Below are 7,869 nucleotides of genomic sequence, written 5' to 3' on the forward strand. Positions count from 1 at the left end.
GTTCTGTGTTGTGTTAGTTTCAACTGTACAGCAAAGTGATTCTTTTATGGATATATATGTATTCTTTTTCAGATTCTTTTCCTTTATAGGTTATTACAAGATATTGAGTATAGTTCCCTGTGTTACATAGTAGGTCCTTGTTGTTTACCTATTTTATATACAGTAGTGTGTATATGTTAATCCCAAACTCCTAATTTATAATTTATAAAACGGTTCTTAAAAGTTTAGTCAGATCTCTACCTCATACCTAGCTAAAAACCAAAACCACAACAAGGGCTTCCCTGGTGGTGCAGTGGTTAAGAATCTGCTTGCCAATTCAGGGGACACGGGAAGATGCCACATGCCGTGGAGCAACTGGTCCGGGAAGATGCCACATGCCATGGAGCAACTAAGCCCGTGTGCCACAACTACAGCCTGCGAGCCACAACCACTGAGGCCTGAGCGCCTAGAGCCCATGCTCCGCAACAAGAGAAACCTCGCAATGAGAAGCCCGCACACGGCAACGAAGAGTAGGCCCTGCTCACCGCAACTCGAGAAAGCCTGTATGCAGCAACGAAGACCCAACACAGCCAAAAATAAATAAATAAATAAGTTTATTTAAAAAAAAACAACAACACAACAAAAACCAAGTCAACAGGAAAATGGAAGAAAATTTTGCAATTTATATCAGGGTAAAAGGCTAATACAAAGTGCTCTGTAAATCAGTAAGAAGATGACCAAGGAACAACAGGAAATGTGAAAAGAATATAAATGGACAGTTCACAGAGAAGGAAACACAAATGGCTGTGACATGAAAAGATGCAAAGCTTCACTCTTTTTTATGTTTTGTTGTTGTTGTTTGTTGGCCACACCTCGTGGCATGAGAGATCTTAGTTTCCCTGGTACCTGTGCCCCGTACAGTGGAAGTTCATAGTCTTGACCACTGGACCACCAGGGAAGTCCGCTTCACTCCTTTTTAAAAAATTGTGCTAAAATACACATAAAACTGACCATCTTAACCTTTTTTTTTTTTTTTTTTGCGGTACGTGGGCCTCTCACCGCTGTGGCCTCTCCCGTTGTGGAGCACAGGCTCCAGACGCGCAGGCTCAGCGGCCATGGCTCACGGGCCCAGCCGCTCCACGGCATGTGGGATCCTCCCGGACCGGGGCACGAACCCGTGTCCCCTGCATCGGCAGGCGGACTCTCAACCACTGCGCCCCAGGGAAGCCCCATCTTAACCATTTTTAAGTGTACAGTTCCGTGACACTAAGTACATTCACGTTATCGTACAACAAACACTACCATTTATCTTCAGAACTTTTTGGTTTTCCCAAACTGAAACTACATACCCATTAAAGGATAACTCCCCACATTTTCCTCTCCTCCCAGCCTCTGACAACCAGCAGTCTAGTTTCTGTCTCTATGAATTTGACTATCAAGGCATGTAAGTATGAAGACAATATTTGTCCTTTTGTGTCTGGCTTATTTCACTTAGCATAATGTTCTCAGTGTTCATCCATGTTGTGGCATGTGTCAGGATTTCCTTCTTCTTTTAGGCTGAATAATATGCTATTGTATGTATATACCACATTTTATCCATTCATCCAATGATGGACACTTGGGTTGCTTCCATCTTTTAGCTATTGTGAACAATGATGCTATGAACATGGGTTTACAAATATCTCTTTGAGTTCCTGTTTTCAGTTCTTTTGGATATATTCCAAAAGTGAAATTCCTGGATCATATGATAATTCTGTCTTTAATTTTTTTGAGGAGCCACCGTACTGTTTTCCACAGCGGCTGTACCATTTTACATTCCCACCAACAGTACACAAGTGTTCCAATTTCTCCACATTCTAACCAACACTTATTTTCTCAGAGCTTCACTCTTAATAGAAGAAATGCAAATTAAAACCACACTGAGATATCATTTTTCACCTATCAGATTGGCAAAGATCAAAAAGCTTGATAGCTATCTTGGCAAGTGTGTGGGGAACAAGGATTCTCCAGCCACTGCCAATGTGGCTGGAAATCCATACAGCCTCTATGAAAAGAGACTTGGTAATATTTTCAAATTGCACATGCACACACAATTTGACCTAGTAAGTTCTAGGAAGATATCCTATCCGCACATGTTCTTAGTTACATATAGAGATGGATATCTGTTATAGCATTGTAAGAGCAAAGATTAAAAATGATCTAAATGTTGATGATCCAGATTAAAGATTAAATGAATGGAACTGGGGAAGCTTCAACTAATGGTGTCTTTTGTTATCATTACTTCACTAGATAACAGACTACTGGAGAGCAGAGGACCGGCTTTTGTAGGTCCAAACAGACCTTCCAGAAATGTTGATCAAATTAATTATTTCTTAGCCTCTGGCAGAACTGAATTGGCAGATAGCTCAGGGAGGTAAAGTGCTTGGTCCACAGTCTTCCATAGAAATGTGTGTACTACCTATTCCTACGTGTGTGCCTATGTGGAAAGCCCACTGGCTGGCACTGTGAAAATTACTGATATCGAAGACTTAGACCCTATCTTCTTGGAGCTTGAAACCTAGTAAAGCACTCTGACAGACTTTAAAAGTGTTAAACTCTTTTTACAGTCCTTTCAATTATATCAGTGGAGACCATTGGTCTGGTGTATAAAGTAAGTCCCAGCTCAGAGAAACAGTTTCTCCAAAGTTATACAAAAAGGCAGAAGAAGAGTGCTGATTAAAACAGGAGTCATAGGACTTCCCTGGTGGTCCAGTGGTTAAGATTCTGCGCTTCCACTGCAGGGGGCTCGGGTTCGTTCCCTGGTTGGGGAGCTAAGATCCTGCATGCCCTGTGGCTTGGCCAAAACCAAAAGTCATCCCCCCAAAACAAACAAACAAAAACCCCAAACAAACAAAAACATTTCCACCAATGTTCCATGCGCTGGGTCAGCCTTCTACATTATAGGTCCTGTGAGATGCTCTCAAAAAAGGATTCTCTAACCTGTTTGTGAAATGCTTTATAGGTTAGCCTAGAGGTTCCCCATGCATATAGGTATTTTTTTCCTTATCTGTGTCCACTGAGAAGGCCTGAGAACAGTGACACCCCATTAGCAACAAGCACACTGAGCTTGTCCTGATTGTTTTTTTAAATTGAGGTGAAATTCACATAACGTAAAATTGACCATTTTAAAGCATACAATTCAGCGTATTTAGTACATTCACAATGTTTTGTAACCAGTACCTCTATCTAGTTCCAAAACATTTTTATCATCCCAAGAGAAAACTCTACCCATTAAGTGATCACCCCCCATTCTTCCCACCAGTCCCTGGCAACCATTAATCTGTTTTCTGTCTCTATGGATTTAACAATTCCGGACATTTCATATAAATGGAATCATACACTATGTAGTTATTTGTGTTTGAGTTCTTTCATTTTACATAATGTTTTCAAAACTCATCCATGTTGCAGTATGTATTAGCATTTCATTCTTTTTATGGCTGAATAATATTCCATTCTTTTTGTTTATCCAGTATATTGGTTTAAAAGTTGTGGGAAGAAAATAAACCTTTCTACCTTTGTTTTATGGATCTGTACCTCCTCTACAGCAACACTTGTTAACATCCTATAGCAGCACCTTTTGAAAAATACTGCATAAGATATTTGGCAAAGGCAAATCAGGCATTGGAGAAGATGGGCCACTTAATTATAAAGTACACTTATTAGCTCTCCAGAAAGGGTTAACTATTTGGTAATCCTATCAGGTCTGGGTTTTGGTTATTTAAAACCATACGAGGGGACTTCCCTGGTGGTGCGGTGGTTAAGGATCTGCCTAACAATGCAGGGGCCACAGGTTCGTGCCCTGGTCCAGGAAGATCCCACATGCCGCGGAGCAACTAAGCCCGTGCGCCACAACTACTGAGCCTGTGCTCTATAGCCTGCAAACCACAGCTACTGAGCCCATGCGCCACAACTACTGAAGCCTGTGCACCTAGAGCCCGTGCTCCACAACAAGAGAAGCCACGGCAATGAGAAGCCCGCGCACCACGACGAAGAGTAGCCCCCGCTCGGCGCAACCAGAGAAAGCCCGCGCACAGCAATGACCCAACACAGCCAAAATAAATAAATTAATAAATTTATAAAACCATACCAGGGACTTCCCTGGCGGTCCAGTGGTTAGGACTCTGCACTTCCACTGCAGGGGGCACAGGTTCGATCCCTGTGGGATCCCTAAGATCCTGCAAGCTGTGTGGTACGGCAAAAAATAAAAGCAAACGAACAGGGCTTCCCTGGTGGCGCAGTGGTTGAGAGTCCACCTGCTGATGCAGGGGACACGGGTTCGTGTCCCGGTCCGGGAAGATCCCGCATGTTGCGGGGCGGCTGGGCCCGTGAGCCATGGCCACTGAGCCTGCGCGTCCGGAGCCTGTGCTCTGTAGCGGGAGGGGCCACAACAGTGAGGGGCCCGCATACCGCAAAAAAAAAAAAAAAAAAAAAAAAAAATGCAAACAAACAAAAACATATCAGCTGCTTCAATTTCTCCTTGGAAGACCCAGTAGGAGAATTTAATATCCTCTCCCCATTTTCTTCATCCAGTTCCCATCTCTTTGCCAGTCCCCTGGCCATAAATACTCTTGGTTATATACCTTTACAGGGATGGTTGCTCCCATTCCCCTGCTGTTGTGAGTGCTGGCGGCTAATGTCTCATAGATGCACCCTTCTCTGAAGAACTGGTGTCAGTCCCTGTGAGCTGCTTTGCCTGGAGATGCCCTCCTTTCCCTCCCTCCCCTTGGCCTGCCCACAGCCCACGAATGACTGATGTGGGGTAAAAAGTGCAGCTCCCTTGCTTCTAAGAGGGATAAACCTTGTGATGTATGTTACGCTCCAGAGCTCCCCAGAGGATCAGACTGAGGCTAGACTTAGCTGAACCGACATCTTTGCTTGGCTTCTTCCCCTGCCCTATTCTGCCTCCCTCACTGCCCTAAGAGATCATTTGCACAAGAATCCCTTTCTCAGGCTCTGAGAACTCAACCTAAGGCATCTAGGGAATTCAACCTAAGATATCCCTGTGGGTAATCCTGGCTCCCAGAGGGATTTCCTGCTACCAGCAGCCTCATATCTCATGTAGGGTCCTGCAGATTGTACCTCCTCCAAGAAGCCTTCCAGACTTGCACCCTTACATTTTGGCAGAATAATTGTTTAATAAGGAAGTTGGATGCCTACTCCGTGCCAGACCCTTTATATGCATTGGCTCATTGAACCCTCCCAACAACCTGGTTAGGCAAATACTGTTGTATTCTTACTGAGGAAGAAAGCTGAGCTCAAAGAATTTGAGTGGCTTGCTCACACTGTCAGAAAGTGATGAGAACTGGGGAGGAGTTGTCTGATTCCAAACCCTGTATTTAACCACTAGAATCTACTCTATATTATAGCATCAGAATGTTTTTTCATGACTCTGTCTACCCCAGACCGTGGAGTGGAGAGCTACATGCTTTTGTTTCTGCTGCTGAGGGCTTTATCTTATTAAAAAGCCTTCTGGGGCTTCCCTGGTGGCACAGTGGTTGAGACACGGGGGACACGGGTTCGTGCCCCGGTCCGGGAAGATCCCACATGCCGCGGAGCGGCTGGGCCCGTGAGCCATGGCCGCTGAGCCTGCGCGTCCAGAGCCTGTGCTCCACAACGGGAGAGGCCACAACAGTGAGAGGCCTGCGTACCGCAAAAAAAAAAAAAAAAAGCCTTCTGTGAGTATCTTCGCTAGCGGCCTTGGAGCCACTCCCTACGTGGCCAGCATGCCCGCCCTAGGAGGTGGGGTGAAGCCCTTGGCCTCTGAGCTCCTCGGAGCTGTTTTCCTTGAGCCCCTGCCACGCTGCGGCTGCAGGCATCCCTGCGTTCCACTCCACTGCAGAGTGGGGATCTGCGTTGCTGAGAACAGCAGCAGTGGGAGGCAGCTCATCTCTTCCCTAGAGGCCTGCTGGGTTCACAGTAGAAGAGAGCAGGTGCTGAAGTGGGGGAAGGAGGATGAGACCTGGGCCAAGTGAAGAGGGGGGATGACTCTAGTGAGAAGACTGAGAGAAGCAGAGAGATTTGGGGGAGGAGGCGGGGTAGTAGGAGCTGAGTAGGGGACTGCTCTTTATTCATTCCTTCATTCAACAAATTGTTGGGAATTCCCTGGTGGGAGAGTGGTTAGGGCTCCACGCTTTCACTGCCAAGGACCCAAGGTCCGGCGTTGATCCCTGGCTGGGGAACTAGGATCCCGCAAGCTAGGATCCTAGCCAAAAAAACCCCAAAAAACAAAAAAACAAACAATACAAACCCAAATTGTTTTAACCACCTACAATGTCCCAGGCACGTTCTAGTGACTGAGGATACAATAGTGAACAAACCATTGATCCAGCTTTAAGGAGTCTGAATGGGAATAACAACAATCATCATAATAATGGTTAATATTTTTGGAGCATTTACTATGGAGTCAAGAATTTATTTATCTTATCCTCATAAGAATCTTAGGCATTTGACACTATTATTACCCCATTTTACAGATAAAGACAAGGAGGCAGAATAGCCAAGTGACTGGCCAAGGTTACACAGAGTTAGAGCAGAATCCCTCATCTTCTCTAAGACTGACCCCTTGGGCCTCGAAGGCTCCCTACTAAGGACACTAGATTTGGCAAGTATATTCTCATAAGAAAAATTCAAACAATACAAATAAAGCTCAAGTTCTCCCTGCCTATCCCCATCCCTGGCAGTCTCCACCTCAGAGGGTGCTCCTTCCAGTCCGGTTCCTATCCACATGTACTATATGTCCGCATACATTATTTTTATTTTTATTTTTTTGCGGTACGCGGGCCTCTCACCGCTGTGGCCTCTCCCGTTGTGGAGCACAGGCTCCAGACGCGCAGGCTCAGCGGCCATGGCTCACGGGCCCAGCCGCTCCGCGGCATGTGGGATCTTCCCTGACCGGGGCACGAACCCGTGTCCCCTGCATCGGCAGGTGGACTCTCAACCACTGCGCCACCAGGGAAGCCCCGCATACATTATTTTTGACATGAGTAGATTCCCATACATAATGTTCTTTAACGAAGTGTCTTGAACACTTTTCCCTATTGAACATGTAGATCTAGCTCATTATTTCTAACTGCTGCATAGTATTCCATTGCATGGATGTGCCTAGTTTATTTTCCCAGTACCCCGGAGAGAGAGTTTCCAGTTTTCCGCTATTACGAACAATGCTGCCATTCATAACTTTTCCAAAAAAGCCACAGATCTTTTTCCCACTACAGAGTTGAAAAGTTTCTACCGGAAGGACCCACATAATGAACCCGCGAAAGCATGGCCAATTGCCAATCCAACTGTAGTCGCTTACGCTCGAACATCTGTGGGGTTTTTCCTCCGGGTTTGATTTGTGTCTCTTCGGGGAAACGCGGCGGCACCACGGCCCCCGCCAGGCGGTTAAACAAACGAACAAAACACAAACCTGGAACCCCGAGTCTCAGAAAACGAGTTTTGTCTTTACAACGCACTGGTTCCTCTGGGAGTTGTAGTTTTGCTGTCCAGCGGAGCCGCCTTCTCCCCTTACCTCCCTTCTCGAAGGGGAGAATCACTGCCCTTTAGGAAAGCGCTGCCCTGACCATCACCGCTGGCTCAGGCGATAGCTCCGAGCTGGGCTTTTGGGGAGGACAAGCCAGGGCGGGCGGAGGGCTGAAACTACATTTCCCAGGGTGCGCCGCGAAGGCACGCACAGCCCCGCGTTAAAGATCCTGCTGTGCCGAGAGCCGGCGGAGGCACGTATGTCAGACCGCGCGGATACCGGTACGGCACACCCAGTGTTCTGCGGCGTTTCTCCGCCTCCCTTCCACACTCTTGGACCCGCAGGACTGAGCCGGGCCACTGGCTGCCTGGTTCCTGACAGGGAAGAGC

This window comes from Lipotes vexillifer, unplaced genomic scaffold, assembly GCF_000442215.2.
Source record: "Lipotes vexillifer unplaced genomic scaffold, Lipotes_vexillifer_v1.1 scaffold70, whole genome shotgun sequence".
Taxonomy (NCBI): domain Eukaryota; kingdom Metazoa; phylum Chordata; class Mammalia; order Artiodactyla; family Lipotidae; genus Lipotes; species Lipotes vexillifer.